A 27,929-nucleotide genomic window follows, 5' to 3' on the forward strand; every position below is an offset into this window, starting at 1 on the left:
CCAGCAGGAATGGGAAGGGATTCAGAGGTCTTGCGGCTCACCCAGCCTATAATACCCCATAAGATGCTCTTAACGGAACACTTGGAGATTGCCATAGACAAAATTATTTTGTCTCTGCTTTGATTTATCCATGTGATGCATACATAAAATAAAATACATACTTGGGCGCCTGGGTGGCTCAGTCGGTTAAGCGGCTGCCTTAGGCTCAGGTCATGATCCCAGGGTCCTGGGATCGAGTCCAGCATCGGGCTCCCTGCTCGGCAGGAAGCCTGCTTCTCCCTCTCCCTCTGCCTGCCGCTCTGCCTACTTGTGCTCTCTATCTATCTCTCTGTCGAATAAGTAAATAAAATCTTAAAAATAAATAAAATACATACATAAAATACTGTGCACTGTGACAGAAATGTCCTTTTCTCTTTAAGCTAGAGCTCTAGAGTAATAGATGCTTGGGCTCCAAATTACACCCCTTCTCTCCTCAACTGTAACCCTAGTAATTATAGAACCGTGCTTTTCACTAACCATAGCAACCAGGTCGATACAGAAAACAAATTATTTTTATGATAAACCTTGCCTATAACGCTCAAAGTCTCAAAACCTATGATTTTGCATCTCCCTATTTCAAAGTTCTGGATTTGGAATCCTGGCCCTCCCACAGTTTCGCCTGGCTATGGGACAGCACCATGTATACTTGTATGTTTCTTTTTCTTTTTTTTTTTAAGGTTTTATTTATTTATTTGAGAGAGAGAGAGAGCGCGCGCGGCACGGGTGCGCTAGGGAGCACAAGCAGGGAGATGGGCAAGGAGGAGGGAGAAGCAGGCTCTCTGCTGAGCAGGGAGCCCCACCGAGGGGCTCAATCCCAGAACCCTGGGATCATGACCTGAGCAGGAGGCAGATGCTCAACCACTGAGCCACCCAGACGCCCCTATACTTGTTTCATTAGAATGTGGGCACATAAGTAACAAGAGCATGATGTTTCCTATCCCGCTGTACAAATTTCCACTGATATCTGCACGTTATCTCATTGTTGCGCAGACATACCAGGACATATCTCCTCTTTAAACTTGTTGCAAACACCTATCCTCACCGCATTAATGCCAGCTAAAGTCTTCCTACTCGATCCTTGTTATTATTTGCTGCAATTTTGCTTGTCACGAGCCTGTTCATAATACTTTCATTGAAGGTCTCCTAATGATTAGGATGCTCAGCAAAGTTTCTGCCTGGCAATCCCTGCATGTCCATTCACTGTCATGGTTACTGTTTCAGTGCATCTCTGCTTTCAGAGCCCAATCCTACCAGCACCAGCCCCAGCCCCAGCACCAGCACCATTACCAGCAAATGAAGTGGAGTGCAATGGTGAGGACTCTTTCCTGGTTCCTGAACCTTGGACCTACGACTAATAGTCTAATATATGCTAAACAGAACTAGGTAAACAAAACACTCAGCTACTTGTAACCTTCCTGGAAAGGCTGCGACGAATTCCTTGAAAGGGAAGGGCAGCTTCATCCACTCCTGTACTTCTTAGGAAAGGCTGGTGGAGTCTCTCTGCAGTTACGACATTAGGACAGGAGAACCTGTGTTTCTTCCCTTTGGTGTCCCAGTTTCACCCACTATTTTTTCCATGGCACTGAATTGTGATCAGTCTTATCTAAACTGAGGTTAAGTCAAGGGGAAGAAAGATAAGAGCAGAGGGGTGGGAGGGAATGAGGACAAACAGGCAGAAGTGGTCTGGCGGGAAAGCCTAGAGGTCTGCAGGATGGCGGTGACATGGTCTAACCTTGAAACACTCTGGAAATCTCTACTTGTACCTTAAGCAACTTCAGTGAGGGATATCTTCATTCCTTTATGCCGTGCTTATGATAGAAAAACATCATTGCCTCGTTTGAGTTATAAACTACCGTGAGGATAAAAGTTGTAGACTCTAGGAGCGTTCCATCTGGGCATGTGGGGAAAACAGGAGCCTTGCTTAATGAAATTTGCCTGAAACTCAGCCTGAATTGCTCAGTAGCTGGGGCAAGGCGGTGGGGGGCGGGGGTGGGGGGTGGGGGGAGAGGTGCTGCTGGGTTAAGCAGCTGGGACTCCAGAAGTGGTAGGGGAGGGAGCTGATTGTGACCGTCCGTGTTGCTGATGGTAAAACAACTCTTTTTTCGGTCTGGCAGGGAGTAATCAAGAGAATTCATGTATGTTACACCTGTTTCATCCCCTGGTAAGCTTTCCTTAAGGTAAAAGGCAACAACCCACTACCCTATTCCTTACAGTTCTTTTTTTTTTTTTTAAGATTTTATTTATTTGACAGAGAGAGACAGCGAGAGAGGGAACACAAGCAGCGGCAGTGGGAGAGGGAGAAGCAGGCTCCCCGCAGAGCAGGGAGCCCGAAGTGGGACTCGATCCCAGGACCCTGGGATCATGACCTGAGCCGAAGGTAGACGCTTAACGACTGAGCCACCCAGGCGCCCTTCCTTACAGTTCTTAATCTGTGACGTTTTGTGTGATTTAGCCAGTGCAGGCTCTTTTCTATAGTCTGAGAATCTCAGTGATGTCTAAGTTTCTTTTTTTAGCCTGAACACCTACTCCAAACTTCCACATCCTTTTTTAACAACAATATTAGGTCATAATAACAGTGTTTACTAATAGTTTCTCAAGTTCCTTACTCACTGGCAACTGTGTAGCTATATAATCACTTGACAAATAACATATGACCAGGGGTTCTATTATCTGCCTTATCACACTTGTCTGGTTTTTAAATTGGGTGTTTTCCCCAGAACTTCTTAGAAATCAGACATTCAGTTTGGAATTTCTTCCACCTACTGACATAACTTATTTTGAACTCAGCCTTGGCTCTTGTTCAGGTATGTGTCATAAAGGCAATAAGTCAGGGCTGGATACGTACTCTTTTCCTGAGTGGGTTTTGAAAAGCAAGGAGTGAGGGAATAATCCCATCTGTCATGCAAACTTTGTTTACCAGAGGATCGGTCCTGTAGAAAAACACTTCCCATACAACTGAAGGTGAATACAGAAGACAGCAGTGCCCAAACTTCCCACGGCCTTGGTTCATTGTCATGGTGATGACTTACGTTAAGGATCTCTGCAGGTGCAGGAGTCTTTGGAATATGCAGAAACACTCTTGGCTTTGTGTAGGTTGCCTCCCGCTGTTGGGACTTTCTACAGTGAACATCTAGTAGGCGATTGTAGGGAGAACCGATCTCCATTTTGGATGTCTCTTCCTCCCCTCTAGGAGGTCTGAAACTTTTTGAAGGAGAGGGCTCAGTGTTGGTCGACCCCTTTCTTTTTGGTACTGGCAAGGGGATTCTTAACTTGGTGGTGCATCCTTCTTCAATGAGAAGAGGAGGCTTTTACTGGTATATTTGAAGGGGGCGGGAGTGATGATCCCCAGCTCAGGAGACATAAACAGAATCTCCAATCACCACTGTGGTTATAGCCAGAGAGGCCTGCTCCTGATGCTAATTACACAAGCCCAGCTCTGGACGAATGTGCCCCAGGGACCAAAGGAACTCCCGGGTTCTTCTTTACTACTTACACCAGACGTCTGTCAGCACCCCAGAGATAACTGGAACAGGCCCAGTTCTCCTGTCTCTGTTTCCCTAATTACTGGTTCTTTAGGACCTTGGCTCTGCATGAGCCAGACCTGGGGGTGCTGTTTACCAACCAACTTTATCTAGTTAGAACAGAGACTCATCTCTTTTTACCTTGATTTATAGCCCTGTAAGTTCAACTCACATATTTTCTGCTGGAGACTGAACTTCTCGCAGAGGGGACCTCTGCCCAAGCCCTTAGAGACCCCATACCTCGGGCTGTGCCTGGGAAAGAGAAGGTATTCCGTGTTTATTGAACGGATAAAGTGAAATGTGGTTATCGTTATGGACACATTATGAGGTGGGAGAGCATATGGTCAAACGGAAGCAACACAGTCTCTTCAATTGTTGTATAATTGTTACCATCTACTGATCTCCAACAAAGTGTCATAGTAGAGACAAAATATTTCTAGTCAAAGCCACCATCTTGCAAGATAGACATAAACTCCTCTTTTGACACAGGAAAAGACAGATGCTCAGAGAAATTAGGCAACTTGCCTAGAGCTACATAGCTGAGTAGCAGAGCGAGTGGGTTCCTTTGTCTCCAAGGCCCGTGGGAACTCCCCCTGCATCGACCCACTTCCCAGAAGTTGCTAGAGATGGACAGACTGACTTTGGAGCTATGACTACGCAATCCAGTGCCTGGCCAAGTAAATCAGGCAGTGCTGGGAAGTACTGGAAAGGGCGCCCTCCGAGTCCTTAGAGTTGCTGCACAGTCGTGTGAGGCTGGTGCAGAGCAAAGGCCTTGGCTGGCTGCCTTCCTGAGCTTCACAGCTGCATTGGGATCACATCAGAGCCCTGGCGCCATGTTGGAAGGGTGAGTGACCCAGGCTGCCAGCCCCTCTCGCTGCCCGCCTCCTGCCGAGGAGTTCTTGGAAGCGATCGGCATACTCAAGTATCGATAGTAAGTGGGTAAAAAACAACCTGCGTTTTCTCATTGAAACTCAAAGTCAGTCCTTCTGAGATGGGAAAAATACTGGGGGAAATTGTTTGAGACAGCTAGCTCCCTCTCCAGTCCTGCCTCAGTCTCACTACCCCCTGATGTTGGCAGGACGATCAGGAGGTTTGGGTTAGACCCCATGACCGGCCTCGGTGCTCCATCAGTGGATCCCTGGGTGGAGTTGTGGTCTCTGTGCTCTACCCCTAGAATGATCTCTCACTCTTGCCTTTCTCTGCTAGAGTCCAGAGTGCCCACGTGCACCTTTGTCTCATCTTCAAATCCCCAAAACTGTGTGAATCACTCCTGCAGCAGGGCATTTAACCCAGGAAGAGCCTCTCCTAGAAAGATAGGTTTGCTTGTCCCCTTCTGTGCAGTCACAGGGACTGGATGAGTTCTAAGATCTAGTAACAACGTGTTCCTTTAACAACTCCACCTTGGCGGGAGGGCAGGTGAGGGGAGTTGGGGGGGAGACAATTCTACCACAGTCTCACAGTCTGTGAGCTACTGCTGCTTGTTTCTTATCTAGCTGCTCAGCTGCTGGAGAAGCAAGATGTTGGACAAACAGACGCTGAATTGCAAAGGGAGACGGGTGACCAGATGGCTCTCCTCTCTTTACAGTCATGCAGAGGGCTGTAGCAGTTAATAGGGTGAGCTCAGAGGCAAGGGTTGAGATGTGGTGCAACCATGACCTAGTCCCGCAAACTTGGACAAGTTACTTAATCCTAATTTTCTATTTTGGGGGGCAGGGTGCGGGGCAGAGGGAGAAGGAGAGAGAGAATCTTAAGTAGGCTCCACACCCAGCGTGAAGCCCAATGCAGGGCTCGATCTCAGGACCCTGAGATCATGACCTGAGCTGAAAAAACCAAGAGTTGGATGCTTTTTTTTTTTTTTTTTTTTTTGACAGAGAGAGAGTGAGCACAAGCCAGGGGAGCAGCAGACAGAGAAAGAGGGACAAGCAGGCTCTCTGAGCAAGGAGCCTGACATGGGGCTCGATCCCAGGACTCTGGGATCATGACCTGAGCTGAAGGCAGACACTTAACCAACTGAGCTACCCAGGCACCCCAGTCCTAATTTCCTTTGTGTCCAAAGCCAGAATAATAGCAGCACCCCCATCATTGGGTACCTGTATGTATTAAATGAGATCATGACATAAAGCATTTACTCCATAATATGTCCTCAATAGCTCCTGGTCTTATTGTTACAGGGAGTACTGTAAAAAATCTTGTCCTGTAAAGAATATGCTAGAACTTGCCCCTAACTCTTAACCCACCTACATCTTCCATCCATTTCTTGGCTATGACTCAGCTGAGGTAATAGATATCATAAGATCTCATGCTCTGCAATTTTATACTTATTAAAATATTTTCACGTTTATTATCCCAGTGCCCCAAAGACATATGCCTAATCAATATTTATTTTTATTTTTCACAGCTATCTCAGGCTGCAGATGGAGTAGATATTGCTGGTGACATCTTATAAAGGAAAGGGATCTGCCAAGGCTCACAGTTAAGGCCAGGCTGTATTAGTTTGCTAGGGCTGCCGTAACAAAGGACCACACACTAGATGGCTTAAAATAACAGAAAATTATTGCCTCACAGTTCTGGAGGCTGGATGTCTGGGATCGAGGTGTTGCAGGGTTGATTCCTTCTGCGGGCTGTAGGGAGAATCTGTTCATACCTCTCCCCTAGCTTCTGGTGATTTGCTGGCCATCTTTGGCCTTCTTGGATTCTAGAAGCATCACCCCCAGTCTCTGCCTTCATCTTTCCATGGGGCTCTGTGTGTGGGTGTCTGTCTATAGGTCCAAACGACCCTTTTGTATAAGGACACAAGTCATATTGGATTAGGGCCCACCCTAATGACCTCACTTTAACTCAGTCATCTGTGAAGACTCTATTTCCAATCAGGTCACATTCACTGGTACAGAGGGTTAGGACTCCAACATCTTTTGGGAGGGATGCAGTTCAACCCATAACGCTGGCCTCATACCCAAGTCATTTGACCTTGTTGCTGTTCAGACACCTAATATCCTGGCTCCTGCAGTCTCCAGAATCAGCCATCATATTTTTTGTTTGTTTGCTTTTTAACAGCAAAAACTTCTGAGGCACCTGCAAAAAATATGAATTAAGGACTACCAGGGGAATTATTCATTTTTTTTTCTCTTATGCTTTAGGAAGTTTGGATTCAGCTAACACTGATGAGTCCTTAAGTCCAATTATATCCCAAGGCATTGAGAGTGGGAGGTGGCCGTGGCTTAAGGGGGAAGCGATTATGAAGAATAATAAAATATATGTCCCCTAACCTGGAAATTTTATGTTCCAGTTTTGTTCTTTAGTTTTCTACCATAAAATTAAAATGATACCAAAAAAAAAAAAAAAGAGAGAGAGAGAGAGAAGAAGAAGAAAGAAGTTTGGATTCTTTGTGTGATGGTGCTGCGTTCCCAGCAACCTAGTAGCAGATCATGTTGTCTCTACTGTAGTGTGATAAACAGCTGGAAAAGACAGAGCAAAATAAAAAAAACCTATCAGAAGATAGAAATGGTTACAATAGAAGCGCACCCAAGTGCCTAATTCACTCAGGCACTTTTGTGTCTCTTTTATTTTGAGGCTAGAATCCAAAATAATGACCTCTATCAGGATGTGGCATTATGGGTAGCCAGCCGGGGTTTTTTTCCTTTTTTTTTTTTAACTTTTTATTTTGAAATAATTATAGATCCAGAGGAAGTTGCAAAGTTAGTACAGAGAGATTCCTTATGTCGCTACCCACTTTCCCCCAGCGGTTGCACATGATAAGTATCACCTAGTGCTTTTTAAAGATGGTTGTCCTGGGAAGCAATAATATACCAGGATCATTTGCTGGAAAATCTGAGCTGACTCACCCATCCAAACACTGCCTTTAAAGGAACCCAGAACCACAGCGCACCTGGCAGCTTCCATAGTCTCCAGACCCAGACATGCAGCTCTGAGCTCAATTTCCTGATCTAGTTTACCTGGCTCTTTTCCAGGAGGGATTTCCTCCAGCCAGTGTGGGATGCTGCAGCCTGTTTGGACAAGAGAGAAGGGGAAATTTCCAAGTGGGGACAGCGTCAGCCCTTGCCTTGAGGAGACGCAGGAGTTGCGATCAAGAGGCTAGCGTGTATTCTTGGTTTCATTCTGCTCCTTTTCAGGGGTGCCCACCTGGAAAAAGATGCTCTGGGGGATTTGGAGAAATGGGTGCTGCCACCAAGGTGTCAGAAGAAATGAGTGAGATGTAAACTAGCAAGGGTGACCACTTCTTGGAGCTCAGATAGGTGTCAGAGGCGTCTAAAGGAGGAGGACTGATTGCTGCCTGGCTTGAAAGCGGGAGTTCCCTGGGGGAGATGGGAGATACAAGGGAGTCGGGAGGATGGCAAGCGTCCTAATTTTAGCAAAAACCCATTTAGTTTTTCTGTTGCCATTTTTCTGATTTTAATAATAAGGATTCTCAAGAGTTAAAACATAGAGAAAGATATAGTAAGTCAACCCACCTGTAATCCTACCACCCAATCCTTAAATCATCGTTACCAATCGTTAAACCAATCGTTACCAATCATTAAACCAATCGTTTACCATCCAATCGTTAAAAAACAAAACAAAAACAACAAACTTGGTGTCTTTCTTGTATGAAAAGTGCACGTTTTAAGAAAATTGTTAACAAATTTCAACCATTTGGGGGCGCCTGGGTGGCTCAGATGGTTAAGCGTCTGCCTTCGGCTTAGGTTATGATCTCCGGGGCTCAGCAGAAAGTCTGCTTGTCCCTCTCCCTCTGCCCCTCCCCCTGTTCATGCTCTCTCTCTGTATCTCTCTGTCGCAAATGAATAAATAAAAACTTTAAAAAACAAAACAAATTTCAACCATTAGGCTTAAGAGAGAAGTTAAGGATGTTTTCCTTTCTGGAATCACATTTGCTGCATTGACGCATCTACCCCTTGTTCTAATGGAACTTTTGGAAGCTGCACAGAATAGCACCTTCTACCTCCTCCAAACCTTAATGGCCCATCGACTGCCCTAACTTGGGTATCGGGGATGGAGCAATGGAAGATGGAGCCCTTTTCTCAAAAAGGAGCTGGGGAGCAGACGATAAACCCAGAGGTGCAGAGATCACAACAGAAAGCTTTGGGAATAGAAGGCAGGTGGCTTTGCCAGTTGGCCAGGGCTGCCATAGCAAAGTGCCCCAAGCTGGTGACATAGACAACAGCCATATATTATCTCTCAGTGCCGGAGGCTGCAAGTCCAAGACCAAGATGTCGGCAATGTTACCTCCTCTGGCAGGCTGTGGGGGAGAATCTGTTCAGGCTCCTTCCCATGCTCCCTTGGCTTCTAGTGGGTTGCTGGCAGGCTAGGTGCTCGTTGGCTTGTGGAAGCATCACTCTAACTTCTGCTTTTATCTTCACATACTGTTCTCTCGGTGCGGGTGTGTCCTCATGTCCAAATTTCCCCTTTTATAAGGACACGGGTGTATTGCATGAGAGCTCACCCATGATCTCATTTTAACTTGATTACCTCTGCGCAGACCTTCTTTCCAAATAAGGTCACATTCTGAGATACTAGGGGTTAGGACTCCAGCATGTCTTTTTGGGGAAGACACAATTCAACCCACAACAGGAGGCAACCATGACTGGGGATGAGTGAGCCCGTGTGGATGCAAGAAAGAGCCCAGGGCACCGCCTCGGGATTCGTGAGTCAGTGATCATGGAGACCCACTGGGCAGAGAGCGCAAAGAGGGAGATGGGAGAGGCAAGCAGGACCCGAAGCTTGAAGGGCCTTGATTCTCTCTGAGGAGCACGAAAGCTTTCAATCGGGGAGGGCCGTGGTCACACGTGTCACAGGGCAGCCTTGTGGAAGATGGGCTGGAAGGCCAGACGAGGGGGCCGATGAGAAGGCGCTTTGCTAACCTCCAGGCACAGCCGAGGAGGGCAGTGTTCTGATTTTTGAAGGTAGTTACCTTCTCTCGACGTGGTCATCCATGCTCCAGGTTCAATGTACCCAGAGCCTTCAATCACGCAGAACATGACCTGCGCCCTGCCCACCTCTCCAGGGCCAGCCCCCAGCCTCCCTTCCCTTCCAGCCAACTTCCCTTGTCTGCTCTGCCCCCACCAACCAGGGTCTAGAGAAGCCCTGGACCCACCCTGCTGCTTCCTGCTTCTGGGAGTCTACACAGCCCTCCGCCTGAAAGCTTTGCCCCTGTCTGTGTCTCTGGCAAGCCCTGGGGCTATATTCAAGAGGCAGCTCACCTGTGTTCCCTCCTCCGAGAAGCCCCCTGACTTCCCCAGGTGAGCTGGTGGTAGTAGGTCTTAGGACATTGGATTGTATTTGTAGCTCGTGGTTCTCAGCCTGGCTGTTCTTTAATGTCACCTGGAGAGTTAAATAAACAAATAAAAAATAAATAAACAAGCAAATACACCTGATGCCTGGGCCCCATCTACACAGATTCTGATCCCATTGATTTAGGTTAGGGCCCTATGTTTTCTCGTTTTTGTTTTTTAAAGTTTTAATTAATTAATTTATTCAAGTAGTCTCTACACCCAATGTGGGGCTTGACCCCACCACCCTGAGATCGAGTCTCATGCTTCTCCGAATGAACCAGCCAGGTGCCCCTGGGGCCCTGTGTTTTTTAAAAGCTGCCCAAGGAGATGCTAACGCGCAACCAGGATTGAGGACCCGACTCCAGGCTAGCGGCTCCCAAGCTCTAGCATGCATCAGGATCTCCTAGATGGCTTGCTCGCTGGGCCTACAGCCAGAGTTTCTGGCTCAGTAGTTGGGACGGGAGGTCTGAGAATTGGCATCTCTAACACACTCCCAGATCCTCCCGGGAGCTACTGGTCTAGGGGTCACGCTTTAAGGACCACCCGTGACCTCTTCGACTCCAGGAGGCCTCAGAATCTGCAGTGGGGTTGGTTAGAAATGCAGTCTCTCGGGCCCCAGCCCCAGCCCACAGAACAGAATCTGATGGTAACACGGTCCCTGGATGATTCGTGCACACGTGAAGCTTTACGAAGCAGTGCTGCAGACAGTAAATTCCTCTCTTAGGAACCGTCACATTTCACGTTCACATGGGTTGCACCTAACCCAGCCTGACACACGGTAAAGCACTAAGTACATATTTGTAAAAGGGATGAATGCCCATAAGCACGTTGAATGTTTATTCCTGTCAATGGAGTGATTTAATTGTTGGTGTCTGAGGCATGGCTATGTATAGTTACTCGGGCAGAACAATGGGTCCAGCATAAAAGATCCAGCTGTGGGCCCTGGCGAGGACACAGTAATTGTAGTATTCACCCACCCTTGAACCGGGATCCAGTGCATCTATTTTGGGTCAGACCAACACTTAGGGCCTGAACATAAAATGCTGAGTAAGACTCAGTCCCTGACACGGCGGAACTTACCACCTGGGAATCCTGAAACATTCGCTCATTTCTTGTTATGACCATTCAGCCGAGTGTTAGTCCAAGCGATGGCAGGAGGGGTTCTGTACGTGAGCCACCATCGGGGAGGTCCAACCCAGGGCTACCTGCGGGCCTCGGGTGAGCAACAGCGATCGCCGAAGAGGGTCAGTACTCAAGAGGCCAGGAGAGCCCGTGGGCCACACATGAAGTGTGTGGCAGGTGGCATGGCCACCATCCAGGTGTCAGGAACAGAACTTCCATCCTCAGAATGGAGACTGACAAGAGCAAAGCAAGGGAATTTCAGAGGCTGATTACTGGCCAGCCTGCCAAGATAGAGAGAAAGGGGGAGACCCAATTGCTTGGATTGAAAAGAAGAAAGACAGGACCACATCTTGGGGATCAGACAGAAACTCAATGGGGACCTAGCATGCAAATGAGTTTTCAGAGCTGAACCTGGTGCCCCAGTGAGAAAGGAAGAAAGGAAGCAAGGGGGAAGAGAAGGAGGGAGGGAGGGATCCGTAAAGGGCAGGGTTTCCTAAGTTTCTTCCAGTCTGTAAGAACTGAACCAAATATTCTGGCTTGGTTCTACCTGGAAGGGAAGTAGTCCTTTCCTGCATCTATGGCTGGCTTCACTTTATCTAGAAAGTTCTATGGGAGCTGCAGAAGGAAATTTTGGAGGGCCCAGGGAACAAATGAGACCTGGAAATGCAGTCTGGTGAAATGTGAGCACTGTACCAGGAGCTGAGAGTTGACAAAGCCCAGGTGGTCAAGGGACACGGGACGAGAGCCTTCCTGCCTGCCCCTTCATTATTTTTGATTGGTCTACTAAGAATACCTCAAACCAATAAAGCATCTAGGAGCAAATCCAAGTACTTAACTCCAAATTACTGAGGTGCCAACAGGCTCTAGGCTTATAAATCTGTCTTTTATTACCTGGTTGGCTTAGCCAGGTCTCTAAAAGGAACAGTAAAGTTTTATGGTGTACTTTAACAAGCAGATCTTTAGTGTCAGGCTTTGTCCTAGATGAGATTTTCCCTGGCAGCATTTGAGGTCAGGCTAGATCACCCAGTCCTGCCCTGATGCCCCGAGTGGGTGGGCTGAGGTTAGACCATCTAATCTGAGTAGATTTCTCATGCAATGCAGCAAAATATTCTTGTCTTAATGTACATGTATGTACACACACACATAGCCTTTTTATAAGAGGTGCAATTATAAGGATTTTCTGGTTGCTTGGTCTTTTATTGCTGTGTTTTCAACTGTTGTAGTTTTTAATGTCACTTTTGGGTGGGTAATTTGGAGATAATATTTTCTCATTTCTTTGAAAGGTTTTTTTTATTGCTGGTTATGAGTATTCACTTTCTTTTCAATTTATTTGCTTTTCCATAGAAATGCCATTTAAGGACATTCAAATTGCATAAAAGGCGACTGAAAGTAATTGTTTAGAAATATCTGCCACTAAGCCCCAGAAAATAATGAATAATTTGGCTATTAATAATCAATAATTTAATTATTACATAAGAACATAAGAACTCAAAACAAAGGCTTAATGCTATTTCTGGAAGTAAATGGAGCCACGACCGGGGATTATTTCAGTCACAATACTAATCATTTTCCCAGCTAGAATTCTGTGAGTGAGAGATTTTCAACTTGTGTTGTGGTATTTTAGCTACTCAGCAGGGTCTGCAGAAATCTAGAGTGATGGTAGAACATGACAAGAAAGAATTTTGACAAAAAGAAAAAACAAATCTGTGAGTCATTCAGTGAGAGAGTGGGGTCCAGAACCCACCACAGAGCCCTGATCAGAAGTTCAAGCCACAATTAGTTTCTTACATTAAAAACATGACGTCTGTGCCTGAGCCCCCAGGTTTTCATTTTCCCTGTTATCTATCAGTCTGATTCATCTCATGGTTTATTTGCCCCCAACGCAAATTCCAGAATCATTTTGTCACTGATTCAATCTCTGAGCTGTAAAAAAACACTGATGCTCTCACTAGATTATGCTCCAAAAAACTACTTTCATAGTCATAAAGTTTAAAAGCTCAATTTCAAAAGACCCTGGACTGAAACTTTTACATCCAGATAAGAGTAGCTAATTTCAGGGTTGTCCTCTTTTGGTGTCACTGCTGAGAAAGTTCTGGAAACTTTTCAGAACCCAAGGTCAGATTCTTTGAATACCCCCCTGAGGTGTCGAATCTTTTTCCTTTGTTTGGAGGTTTGCTTTCCAGAAACAACATAGAGTTTATTTTTTGAGCAATGAGGGTGGTCTGTCTGGGTAATACTCTTTGGGTCTAAAATCCCATTTGGACTCCTGGGATGGATTTTCTTGTGTTTGTAAATCATTTCTGAAAGCAACCCTGGAAGAATTTCATAGGTGTTTCAGGCAAAGTTAAGATCCTAGGCAAGAAGTACATCTTCCCAAAGTGCCTGGTTTAGAGTGACATTCATCTGGCTAGAAATCACAATGCATTCTTAAAATAAATTAATGTGAATTTATAGCCATGGCTCCAACGCACGTACTGGGGAAGGTGGAAATGCTTTAGAGAAAGATAAAGATGACTTTAAAATGTTTTTCTTTTAAAAGTAAATGTTTTACTCTTGCTTAGGAAGATAGTGCTGCTATTTTGCAGAGACCCACAGAGAGTTGAGAACAGAAATAGGGAGAGTAACACACGCCTTGTGGTGAGTAGGGAGTGTGCTAACCCAGTTTATGGTTCTGGAACAATGGTCTCCTTCCTCTCCATCATTTACGCCTACAAAAGCAATCATGCTCATAACCCCCCAAAGCCAGCAATTACGAGTTTAGCATCATGGATAGTCCAGATCCCAAATACCACTTACAATTACTTGCATTGCTATGTTGCTTTATCTTTTTTATAGGACTTTCTTGCATGATCTTCCTGAGAGGTAGGCAGAGCAGGTAGCATCTCCCTTTTAAGGATAGGGATACTGAAGCACAGAGGATAGTGTGTTTGGCACAAAATTGCAGGACTAGTTAGCAGTTGATACAAATTTCAGACTTCGCATCTAATTAACTCCAAAGCCAGGGGCTTTCATGGCAATATGCTCCCAGAGTTGAATTAATACCAGCACGGCACTCTGCATTCCAAAGTTTGCAATGAAAAAGTAATGTATGAGGCCCACTTAAAACATAATTTATTATGGAATATTTTAGGCAAACCTAAAATATAGATATGAGCATGATGGATATCTGTGAATGCACTGTCCAGCTGAACAATGAAACTGTTTATGCTAGAATTTGTCTCTTTTCCAACCCTTCCCTACTTCATCCCTCTGCTTCCCAAGGACTAGCCCCTCTGCTAGGGGAACACTTGAGGTGTACTTTCTACTTGAAGACAATTTGCTCGGGCCTTGGAGAATGAATGGAAAGGTGTAAAGGGTCTACTCTGACACTTAACCTGTGCTCACCTGCCTCCTTGGGAACTGACTGGGATTGCAGGCAGGGTGGGTAGTGAGCTGAGGCTTGAGATCTTGCACAGAGCAGTTTCCCAGTCAGTGCACTGCGAGGTGAGTTAGCACTTTTCAGTGTTGACCAGGGAGAGAGCAAAGGGAAGAGGGAAAGTTTGCCTCCCCAAGCACTAACTTGGAGGTTCTCCCCAGCACCCCCAGTTTCATTCCTTCCCAAAAGGGCCTAGGCTAGAGTAGGTAAGTGAGGCCAGGGAACTTCTTCTCACTTTTCACTTCTTGTTCCCTTTCTCGCTCTAGTGTCCCTGCTCCACCTGCCCCACGGGAGACCCGAGTGCCCCAGCTGCCCAGGCCTCCATGCCCGACCGCCCAGAAGAGGCTCTCTCCCCATGAACTGGTATTTTTTTTTTTTTTTTTTGCCTCCACTGGACATCACCAGCTCTCATTCCTGCTGTGTCCTTCAAATAGATAATTTTGTAAACTAAGCTGCAGTGAAGTGAAAAGATTAGGGACACACCATAAAAGGGGTGTTTGTACATTAGAACGGGAGTTCAATGCCTTGGCCATCCCTGCCTTGCGGGAATGTTTTCACAGGAGGGAATTTCCCAGCCTGGCTTGGAGAAAATAGCTTTAGGGTAGAGGGTGGGGTGGGAGAGATCTTCATAGGTAAATAGTGCCTGAGGATCTCAGTCTATAGGAGAGGGAGTATGGCTCAGGAATCACACTTCTGAGGAGCCTCAAATTTGGATCCTTGATGTTCTCCCCAAGGAATGGCCCCAAAGATAACTTCATGGTAACAAAAGATGTTCTTCCTACAGCTTCAAAGCTGCCCATTAGCAGATCGCACACGCTCTCTATCAGGCATCAGGGCAAATTGTTTTTTACGGATTCTGTAATTATTGTTCAATTCTGAACTCCTATTTTAGTGTAATTCTATTCTATTCATTTGTTAAATGTGTACACTTAAAATACTTGATGTTTGTGGGGGCACCTGGCTAGCTCAGCTGGAGGAGCTAGCGATTCTTTGTTTTTGTTTTCTTCTTTTTTTAAGATTTATTTGTTTATTTTAGAGAGAGAGAGAGAGAGCTTGGTGGGGAGGGGGAGAGGGAGAAAAAAATCTCAATCAGACTCTGTGCTGAGCGTGGAGCCTGACGCAGGACTTGATCTCACGACCCCTGAGATCGTCATATGACCGGAGCCTTTGAAACCAAGAGTGGGACGCTCAACGGAAGGCGCCACCCAGGCGCCCCTCATGGAAGAGTCAGCAATTCTTGATCTTGGGGTCGTAAGTTTGAGCCCCATGTTGGGGGTAGAGATTACTTAAATAAACCTAAATAAAATAAAAATAAAAATAAAATACTTCATGTTTGTGGAATTTATTTTTCCCAATTTCTCATTTTGAAAAATTGAGAATATCCAGAGGACTTGAAAGATAAGGCAATGAACATATATCCTTCATCAAATTCATCAATTGTTAACATTTTGCCATTGTCTTTCTCTGTTCCGATTTCCATACACATACTCCCCCCCCCCCATATACCTTCTCCTTCTTACTGAACCATAAATTAAGTTGCAGAAATCATGGCACTTCATCCCTAAATACCTCAGTATTTAACTCCCGAGAATAAGAACATTTTCCTAATAATAATGCTTTTAATCATACCACACCAAAGATACATATAATCAACAAATGGGGGATTATCTATAAAAATTACTTGGAATTCTCTGCTCAGATTTGTCTCTTCCCTTCCCCCCATTTATTTATGTCGTATTAAATTAAATTAAACAAGGAGCCAATCAGACTGAGGTGACTAATGTTGCGGTGGCCCATGTAAGCAAACCAAAAATCTACGCCTGTAAATGCCTCAAGGTTATGAAATTGAACCTAAGGACAACCAACCAATCACAAACAGCCAAGTAGGCTTTAAGCTAGAGCCAACCAAGAATTGTCTGACTCTGCTTCCCTCGGAACTCCTGTTGGTGGAGCACTCCTGACCATTTCCAGTTTGGTGCTGCCTGATTCGAATCGATTTTAGTTAAAGTAAACTCTTAAAAAATTCTTGATTTGCCTCACTTTATCTTTTAACAGCTTTCAATTATTCATTTATATCAATTAATACTGATATCATGGTCATGGACTCATGATGTTCATTTTATTCTTTGGGTTGTAGTTCAATACTGTTTTATTTATTTTGTTGCATAAACGGTTCCAGCTTTGGCCATGCGGGTGGGAGGGGCTCTTTCAGGTGTTTCCTGGGTGCCTCTGATATACTTTCCTCATTGTGGGGTTTTTTTAAATATAGGAACAAGTTTAATTATTTAAACAATGACGTCACTTTATACATACAATTGTGAAATCTGAAAAATAGAATATTTCATTTTTTTTTTTTATTAAGGTACAGTTGACTTGGGATGCCTGGGTGGTTCAGCAGGTTAAGCGAGGGACTCTAGATCTCAGCTCGGGTCTTGATATCAGGGTCCTGAGTTCAAGCCCTGCATTGGGCTCCATGCTGGGCACGGAGCCTACTCAGAAATAAATTAATTAATTAAAAAATAAAGTATAGTTGACTTAAAGTGTTGTATTAGTTTGGGTGTACAAGGTAGTGCACTGACAATTTCATGGTGGGTATTTTTCTGATGTGCTTCAAGAAATTCTTTCATAATTGAGTTTTTATTGATTGCTCTGAGGATCAGTATGGACATTTCAACTTGTACATAATTCTTTTTTTTTTTTTAAGATTTTATTTATTTATTTGACAGAGAAAGAGAAAGAGAACTCAAGCAGGGGGAGAGGCAGGCAGAGGGAGAGGGAGAAGCAGGCTCCCCACTGAGCAGGGAGCCCAATGTGGGGCTCCATCCCAGGACCCTGGGATCACAACTTGAGCCCAAGGCATATGCTTAACCGACTGAGCCACCCAGGTGCCCCTGTACATAATTCTTAATGGACATACCAAAAATCTAAAAAATCATGTAGCTGTGATTCTTAAAGTTATTCCAGTAACCTTCCAGCTTAAAACTTGGAGGCAAATTTTCCTGAACAGAATTATCAAGTAGGAATATCTTCAAATGTTGATATGCTGTTACATTGTTAAGTCCCATTAATTCACAATTTAATATTGTATACAGGTCATACTCAGATTTTCAATCGTGCACAACACATTAACAAAGTTACTAGGAAAACTTGACTACCATGACCAAGTGCACAAAATTCTGACAGGGAGAGCCAAGAGCAAGGAGTGGTTTAATTTAGCAAACAATTCTACCAAAAACCACAGGGAATAGAAGTAATTTAAAATGTTCAAGACATATTAAATGCATGACTGACTGCAAATTGTCATGTCGTATGCTTAGTATTATAGGATATAAAAACCACGCCATCTATGGATTGTTAAGCTGACACCCAAGACAATCAAAGCCTCCCACACTCAATATCCCACTATGCTCTGGTTGTACCAAGAAGTAAAGAACCAACAAATGATTTTTACCCCTTTTTTTTTTTGAGATTTTATTTATTTATGTGTGAGAGAGAAAGAGAGCATGAACAGGGGGGAGGGGCAGAGGGAACGGGAGAAGCAGACTCTCCGCTGAGCAGGGAGCCCAATGTGGGGCTCGATCCCAGGACCCTGAGATCATGACCTGAGCCGAAATCAAGAGTCAGACACTTAACTTACTGAGCCACCCAGGCGCCCGGGATTCCCTCCTTCTTAAAAATGTTTCTAGAGCTACGAAAAAGCTTGCATTTACAAAATAGTTGCTAAAGATAGTCCTCTGGATTGTATAAGGAGGGAGACGGGGACCACTGATAAGACATTGCATATGATATTCATCAGACTTGGCGTCATCAGCAGCTGGACTCTCCTCATTTTTAGTTTCTCCATTTTCTGCAAGTAAGTCTTTGATCGTTCCTCAGTTAGCCGCTTCAGGCTGTTTTCCCTTTGCTCTCCTTTTCCCCTTTGTTTGCACTTTTTGGTGTGAAGATTTATCCTTCCTGCCACCTTTTTTCGCTTAGTTTCCACATTTGCAGGAGTATGGTTAGCTGACAACCTCGCAGATCTCTTCTTGGGTTCCTCCTTTGCCGCCTCCTCCATGGAGCTGACCTTCCCCTTGGGTATCTGGGCGGTGGCCGGCTGCACCAAGAGCCTTCTGGAAGCTGCGGCTGCCTGACCGGTGATGTTCGTCCTGCCGCCCTAGTTCATGCTGGGTTTTCTGGATAGGTTTTGTTTTGAGCACTTTCTTACTTTCTGGCCCAACAAGAAGCTCTGCTCATCTGGTCTATTTTCTGCCTGAGTCCTGGAGGCAGCCATTTCTCCGAGGAGCCTTGCTTCCTCTTACAGGAGAATGAGATTAGAAACCAAGATCTGGAATCCAGGTATGCTCACTGCCACTGGGCTAGTGTTCTCCCCAGACCCTCTCTGCTGATAGAGCAAGGAAATAGATGTGTGTATACTAACCCGTGCCCGCGCACCGCTCTATAGACATTCCTATACGTAATCATCTGTGTGGACATTAAGCTAACCATTAAGCATAAACATGCTGATGTTTCCAACTCTAATCCAGTACCACATGGATCGTTCTCCCCTCCTCCCCTTGCTTATCTGTAACCTCCCGTTCCAACAGAGACAAACCTGGCTCCCACCGTCTGCCATCTACCTAACTGTTCATTCACTGAAAACAACATTCTAGGGTTAGGATCCATTTCTGCCATTTTTCTTTCTGATGCTTTCGTCGTCCCAGATGTGGCCAGTGGGGTTCCTCCAAGCTGTGTCCTTTCACACACCTCCATCTTTGAGCACCTCGTCGCTTTTGGCACAGGAAGATAGTCTAGACTCACCCGTGCTCTGTCTCAGGCATAAACTCAGCTGGATCTTCAAGGATCCCTAATTCCTTTTAGTAGGGAAGTTATGATTGATTTTAGAGATTAGAGATTGTGATATTTAGAGAACAGGATCAGTGTGTTTAGTTTGCTAATTACCACGGGGTTGTTTTTCGTTCTGTTTTGCTTTGCTTCACAGCTCCTTCAAGGGACAGAGCTCACAGTATCTACATAATGAGATTTTAGTGATACTTCCAAATTCAAACTCAAATCCAGCACTATAGAATTTCCTCTTATTTTCCTTTATCCTGTATTTCTATATTCCTTCTCCCACAGTGAGTGGGAGTTCCTAGCAATTTCAGAATATTTACTCATTTGCTCTATCCTACAGCACACGCATATTTTCAAAATCTCTGCCTTTAAAAATATATCTGAGCTTTAAAAAATGGAATTGGCTCAAGTTTCCCGCAGTCTCTTCCAGACATTGCTTGAGATCCTTCTCATACAACGTGGGGGAGGCCAGCTTGATTCCATCTATGTGTTGGGTGGGCCCGGATCCACCTGCCAAGAGAAAATAAAGCATAAGCTAGCACGTGTCAGAGAAACTACTGTCCCTCGATTCTGGAGTGAGTCTCTTCATACTATCATGCCCTCTTTGTTTGACCTTAATTCCAACTTAAGTGGAAAAAGGCAGCCCAATCTTTGCCAGGGCCTCTTTGGCTCTGCATTTAAATTCTACCACTCGTGTTCTATCCGGAGACTCTGGACTGAGCCAGGGGAGACCTCTGTGTCAGACCAGCTATGTGGGATGAGAGATGAGACCCTCAAGAACCTCACAGCTGCGAACATGTGAGGATCAGGAAGCACCTCGGAGAAGCTTAATACCACGGGACCACTGAGGCTCACTGGAGAATCTACCAGAAACAGTATAGCATCGGGGATGAGCAAGATTATGAAGGGTTTGGGAAAATCCATAGAAAGAACGGACAGTGGTTTCATGGGACTGAAAAGTAGGCCATCGGAATACATTTTGGGGTTTTTTCGTCTTTCTTTTTCCCCCTTCCTTCCTTCCTTCTTTCCTTCCTTCCTGGACTTCTTGTGCAGAATCGAGTTAACTGGACTCCTCATGCACGTTCATTGTCAGCATGAATTATGCAAATCAACTTTTGTTTCTTTTTCTCCTTCTTGCCAGGCAGCCACTGAAGTGATCTTTTATAACACAAGTCAGATCCCAGAGCTCACATCACACCTTCACTCTCAACCCACCGGTGGATTCCCTTCACATTTGGAATAAAATGCAAACTTCCTGGACCCCTGCCTCTGGTTACCTCTTCAAGATTTTCCTCCGACTTGCCAGGATGTTCCAACTCCAGGGCTATGGCCCTTGTCATTCCCTCTACCTGGAACATGCTTCCTGTATCTTATAGCTCATGCCCCCTCTGCATTCAGATATGCTCATGGTCACCCCACCTACCCAGAGTAGCCCCCATTCCTCTCCCGGCTCAGGTGTTTGATTCTTCTCCGTTGCACTCCCGAACATTGTATCAGTCGACTGTTTGTTGTCTCTATTCCACACCCAGATGTAAGCAACATGCACACCACCCTTTGGATTAGTTCCTCCTGTTGTTGTCAGCTCCTAGAACAGTGTCTGGCACACACAGCTAGTTCCATCACTATTTATGAAGTGAACCCCCCCTTGCACTTTCCCTTCCCTGGATTCATTGCCATTCTAATGAGGCTGCTCCATGTTCTTACAAATAAGCTTGCAAAATGCTTAATATTGAATTTGTTCCATCTGTGTGGATTTCTTTAAGGAAGATACCTGTGATTTGGGAAAAACCTCATCTCTGCCTACTTGGGGACAGAGCAGAGTGTCACTCACCACGGAGCAAAGGGTAGGACTCAGCCTTCACCAGGGCTGGCTAATTCACTGAGAGTTTGTTTTGCAGGGAGAGAGGGAAATAGAGTTCAAACAGGAGTGGGGAGGGAAGATTTAGTGCCAAAGAGAGTTCTTTTTTTTTTTTTTAAAGATTTTATTTATTTATTTGACAGAGAGAGACACAGTGAGAGAGGGAACACAAGCAGGGGGAGTGGGAGAGGGAGAAGCAGGCCTCCCGCCGAGCAGGGAGCCCGATGCGGGGCTCGATCCCAGGACCCTGGGATCATGACCTGAGCTGAAGGCAGACGCTTAACCAACTGAGCCACCCAGGCGCCCCGAGAGTTCTTTTTTAATGGGTGTGGTTACTGATGGCGGTCTGGGTTCTGGAAAGGAAGCAAGAGGGGACCCTCTTATCCAGACCCTGATGGGAGGAGGGATGAATGTGGGGGAGGGAACAGGCAGAAAAGAGATGCATTTAAGACATTTTCATGGAGGAAGGCGCTTCATGCTGCTCTGCTCCTGCACCGTTCATGGCCTCAGTCTTCTGAGTCGTACAGGAATTAAAGCCACAGCTACTGGGCAAAAAGCCTCAGGTCTGCATTTTCTTATCATAGCAGATTTTCTTTCATCCCGAGTTTCCATCTCTTAGGTTGCAAATCTGGGGTAACTAATATGTTAATTTGGACTAGATGTAGGGATAATGTGTTGTATGCAATATACTTAATCTTTAAATGAAATCGAACTTTAAAATACTGTTTTGAGAACATTTTTGAGGTTTTTAGAACAACTCTCAACATAACCCAGGTATCATAAATCTACACATAGTTAATCACTGGGTATCATTCTAAATGATATCTCAAAGCAAGACAGCCATTCCAGTGTGCTAATTATGATCTGGGGGTGCTAATGGCCATCCTGGATTAGGCCTGTTGTCCCAACCTAATCATTAACAGTGCCTTCTGTCATTCCCCAAGTGTCCTTGTTTAAGGTTATGTTTCTGCAGCCTCTGCGCCCCCTAGTGGCAAAATAGCGGCAGTGGGAAAAGTGGAGAAAAACAGGTTTTCGTGAAATAGGTTCAGGAATAGATTTGTATCCATTTCAGGGTGTAAAACTAGGGCTGCAAAAAAAGATATCTAGTGTCCTAATAATCTTATAGAAATAATTAGAGGGTCATTCAATTCAGAGGTATGAAACAAGATGGGAACCTCACAAATGATGGGGGGTTTTGTTTGTTATTTGTACTTACTGGAAAATTTAAAATATTGCCCAAACCCAGGAAACACATGAAAAATGAACATGCAAGTACTATTGCTAGTGGTATAACCTTTCAGGAAGGTCCTTTGGCAGTAGGTTTCCAAACGTGATGTGTTAATATTGTTTGACCTAGGAATTCTATCACTGGGATTTTTTGAAGGATGTATGAAGAGTCAAAGATGTATTTGGGGAATAATTCTAGTTTAAAAATAAAAAAAGTTTTTTTAAGATTTTATTTATTTATTTATTTATTTATTTATTTATTTATTTATTTGACAGAGAGAGAGCACAAGCAGGGGGAGCGGCAGGCAGAGCAGGCTCCCTGCTGAGCTCGATCCCAGGACCCCAGGATCATGACCTGAGCCAAAGGCAGACGTATAACCAACTGAGCCACCCAGGCACCCCAAAAATAAAAATTTGAAAACAACCAATGTTCCCCCCAAAACACCTGATTAAATAAATATGGTTCATACATGCAATGGAATATCGTAATTCTATACCATACAAATTGTGGAGAGAAAAGACTATGGCACAGAATAAATATTATAATCCCATTTATTAAAAATGTGTGTCTTGGGGAGACTGGTGGCTCCGTCGTTAAGCGTCTGCCTTCGGCTCAGGTCATGGTCCCAGAGTTCTGGGATCAAGCCCCGCATCGGGCTCCCTGCTCCGCAGGAAGCCTGCTTCTCCCTCTCCCACTCCCCCTGCTTATGTTCCCTCTCTCGCTGTCTCTCTCTCTGTCAAATAAATAAATAAAATCTTTAAAAAATAAATTAAAAAAATGTGTCTGGACATACACACACATAGACACACATATACATACACACAGGAAGATGTCTGAAAGGATGAATCCTAGGGGCTCCTGGCTGACTCAATCAGTGGAGTATGCGACTCTTGATCTCGGGGTTGTGAGTTCGAGCCCCATGTTGGATGTAGAGATTACTAAAAATTAAAAAAAAGTTTTTTAAAAAGGATGAATACTAGAACTTCCACAGTGGCTATCTCTACATGTTTAAATTATAGGTAATTTTTACCATCTTTTTCGTATTTTTTTAAAAAAATGAACAGTCTCAAAAATATCATGCTGTTTGAAATAAGCCAGACATGTTTCCATTTATAAGACACTCTAAAAAAGGTGAAGCAAATCTATATTAACAGTGAGCATATCAGCGGTCACCTGGGGCCCCCTTTGGGGATTAATTTCAAAGGGTTGTGTGGGAATGTTGGGGGTGATGGAAATCTCTATCTTGATTGGAGGGTGGCCATGCAGGTGTATATATATATATATATTATAGAGTCATGGAACCTTACACTGGAGGTGGATCCATTGACAACACAGTAACGCAAAAAGCTCTTCACCGACATGTTGGGTCGCTGTGGCTTCCAGAGACAGCGTGATTCACTTGGAATCTCGAAACTCGGGGTGCGAATCTGGGGTAAGGCAGGCCCTGGATACACTGGTGAAATAGGTGGGATTTGTACCTTCCTCCCCCTGGAATCTAGTCTGCCCCCCTCAGCCTCATTCCACACCGGACCTCAGGCAACACTATACCTCAACCTCCCTCATAAAAAAAAATGCCCTGAGAGTTTTCATTCAGAGAAATTTGAACATTATTATAACCAGATTTACATTTTATACTGCCTGGGGGGTAGTATAATTCTATCTTAATTATAGTCTAGGTCTGAGGCCAGTGAAAGGAAACCCAATGAAAGACAGTGGGGAGAAGTGTCCGTGTGGTAAGGTCTTTGGAAGACCCCTCAGAGAGAACCCACAACATGCTGACTTGAGGCCCACCACTTGTCACGTTTAGAGCCAGAAAGGGCCTTATAAATCATCCAGTATATTCATTCATCCATTTGTAACACTAGTCACTGAATGCTTCCTGAGTTCCCAATGCTAAGTACTCAGAGCACAGAAGGGAACCAAACACGGAGAAAGGGGAACCCTCCTACACTGTTGGTGGGAATGCAAGCTGGTGCAGCCACTCTGGAAAACAGTATGGAGGTTCCTCAAAAAGTTGAAAATAGAGCTACCATACGATCCAGCAATTGCACTACTGGGTATTTACCCCAAAGATACAAATGTAAGGATCTGAAGGGGTTTGTGCACCCCGATGTTTATAGCAGCAATGTCCACAATAGCCAAACTGTGGAAAGAGCCAAGATGTCCATCAACAGATGAATGGATAAAGAAGATGTGGTATATATATACAATGGAATATTATGCAGCCATCAAAAGGAATGAAATCTTGCCATTTGCAACGACATGGATGGAACTAGAAGGTATTATGCTAAGCGAAATAAGTCAATCAGAGAAAGACATGTATCATATGACCTCACTGATATGAGGAATTCTTAATCTCAAGAAACAAACTGAGGGTTGCTGGAGTGGTGGTGGGGTGGGAGGGATGGGGTGGCTGGGTGATAGACACTGGGGAGGGTATGTGCTATGGTGAGCGCAGTGAATTGTGCAAGACTGTTGAATCACAGATCTGTACCTCTGAAACAAATAATACATTATATGTTAAAAAAAAAAACAGAAAAGAAAGAAAGAAGAAGATAGCAGGAGGGGAAGAATGAAGCGGGGGAAATCGGAGGGGGAGACGAACCATGAGAGACTATGGACTCTGAGAAACAAACTGAGGATTCTAGAGGGCAGGGATTTGGGGGGGATAGGTTAGCCTGGTGATGGGTATTAAAGAGGGCACGTATTGAATGGAGCACTGGGTGTTATGCGCAAACAATGAATCATGGAACGCTACATCGAAAACTAATGATGTAATGTATGGTGATTAACATAACATAATAAAAAAAATCAAAAAAAAAAAAAAAAAGAAGGGAACCAAACAACAGGTCTGCATCTTCACGGAGCTAACTGTCTTACAGGAGATTCCAAGATGGCGCATAGGTGTTGGAAGCCATCACGAGCGCTGGAAGGCATGGCGGCCGACCACTGGACTTCTCTCAATACGATGCTTCAGGCAGCACTACCAGCAACCGGGTTTGGCACAAATAAGGTTAATCTAGTCCGCCCTACATTTTATAGTTGCAGAACCTGAAAACAGAAAAGGGAAGTGATTTTCCTATTATTTTAGAGCTAGGCCACTCTAAGGAATTTGTGCAGGGGTGTGCTAGAAAATAAATTGTTCTGGAAGGAGATCGTGTTTTCAGAGAGTTATCTGTATAACGTGTTACGTCCAAGATCCCCCTTACCCTCTTGCTGTGTTTTGTTTTGTTTTTGAAGAACAAACATTTATTTCACAATGAATTCACAGTGAACTCATTTTTGTAGCATCTAAAATGCAATTTCCTGGAAGAGACTTGGGAGGCAGATTTAAAAAGAGGTAAAGAGGGGAGCTTGGTTGGCTCAGTGAAGCGTCTGCCTTCGGCTCAGGTCATGATCCCAGGGTCCTGGGATCGAGCCCCACATCGGGCTCCCTGCTCTGGGGGGAGCCTGCTTCTTCCTCTCCCTCTGCCCCTCCCCTGCCTGTGCTCTCTCTCTCTCTCTCTCTTTCTCTCAAATAAAAAAAAAAAAAAAAATCTTTAAATAAAAAGAGGTAAAGAAAACTTAAAAAAAAAAAGTGCATGGGCACCTGACTGGCTCAGTGGGTAGAGCATGCAACTCTTGAGTTTGAGCCTCACATTGAGTGTAGAGATTACTTAAAAAAACAAAACAAAACAAAACAAAACAAAAAAACCACCTCAACACCCTTATGAAAGATAGCAAAACGATTTTACTCTAACTGGCTGGGTTTGGGCCTGGGAAATTACCACAAGGACTATATTTTCTTTTTTCTTTGAAATCAGGTTAAAAATTTACATTCAATAAAGTTTGCTTTTTTTAATGTATATATTTCTGTGAGTTTTGACGTGTAAATACGGTCATATGGGTGCTACCAGGATCAAGGTTGCAAATGTTGCCATCATTCCAAAAAAGTTTCCTCAGGCCCTTTGAAGTCCCAAGATACAACATTTTAGAGGAGAACCAAAATTCCAGTTGAGGTGTCCTAGTTGGGAAGCCAGGTTTTCCAAATGGGAGAATGCTATTTGCAAACACCAAATACGTGCAAGGCAACCAGCTTGTTTTTCTTGTTTCCTGTGTACCATTGTTCTTTTTGGCTTTGCAAATTTACTTTTGTTTTAAATGAGAATCCGATTGAGTTACAACAGGAGCAAAAAAAGGAAAAGAAATCTAATTTAACCAAGAGTCTAATTCTAAACAACACAACATTATTGGCCAAGGAAGAAAAAAAATTAAAGATTGATGGGTACCTAAATTATAGTCAGGCTGCCATCTTAATTCTTGGCACAAGGAGGCAGGCAGGGTGACTGGGTGCTGGGCTGGGGGGAGGGAAGAGGCAGGCCATACTAGCCCTAGGCCTTTGCAAGAATTCTAGTCACCACTGGCCCCCCAGAAACTCTCCAGGAACATCCTCTTGGATCAAACAGAATGCAGGAGGCTACACATGTATTTTCATAAATACTGTCACCTGGAGTAACATTTCCACCACAGTCATGTGGGTGAGGACACAAATTCTCCTGGAACTTTCATTTCTTTAAAGAGTGTTCATTTTCGAATGCTGCCAACAATCGCTGGTTGCTGGGGGTCATTTGTAACACTACATACAACTCTCTTTTGCTTTTGTGAAAAGCCTAATTTGATCTTTCATTTGGGTATGTGTGAAGATTTAAGGTGTGTTGAGATAACTAGTCAAAACATTCCCTCCGTGTTCTGTTGTCTCTAAGAGGCTCATGGGCACAGATGCGGGGGCGGGGGGGAGGAAGAGGGGGCTGCCTGAGCAGACCACCTGGGTCTTTTGTTTAAATTAGCTAGAAGTAGCTCATCCTGAGTGATTGGTGAGAATCAAGATGAGGAAAGATAGTTAACATCACCAAGTTCTTATAAGGGACCTTTGCAAAATGCTTTTGTATCTGAGAGATTTGATAGCAAGCATCGAACACCCAACTGAAAACAGTTTAAACCTGAGGGTTTATTATCTCACTTGATAAGGACTCCATGGGTAGTCGAGTCCAGGACTGGTTCAAGAGGCAGCTCTGTGATGTCTTCCAGGACATGGACTCTTTCATCTTTTCCCCCTGCCTGTGTCAGCATATGGGGAGCCCTTCAGGATTTCCAGAGGCCCCCACGGTTCCGCACCCCCAGCGGGCGGGGGTGCAGAGGAGCAGTATCCCCATGCCACCCCAGAGTCTCCTTTCTGTGATTGGAAAGAGGCTTCCCAATTGCAGCTGCTGTATGGGAAGTGGGCTCCCTCAGAAGGAGGAAGGGGAAGGGAGGGGCTCTGGGACAGATACAGAGAGTCCGCGTCTTCACTGACCTCTGTCAGAGCCCTATACGGTCCGTGCTTCCCCCTTTGCAGATCTGGAAATCGCTGCTCTGGGGGCTTCAGTTACATGCTCCAGACACAGTCGGAGTCCAGACTTGAACCCAGGTCCATGAGGCTCTCCATTCCAGACTTGTACTCACCATAACTGAAGTTGTTTCCAGACGGAAGCAGAAGACGGTATCATAAATGGAACCTGTAAGAGGCTTATGCCCCAGGTGAGCACCAACAGGGAGCTTTCATGCCTGGAAATGCTTGAAATGCCTCTGCCGAGAATCAATCGCTGAGGTA

The sequence above is a fragment of the Phoca vitulina genome, unplaced genomic scaffold (assembly GCF_004348235.1).
Source record: "Phoca vitulina isolate PV1807 unplaced genomic scaffold, GSC_HSeal_1.0 scaffold27, whole genome shotgun sequence".
In the NCBI taxonomy this organism is placed as follows: Eukaryota; Metazoa; Chordata; class Mammalia; order Carnivora; family Phocidae; genus Phoca; species Phoca vitulina.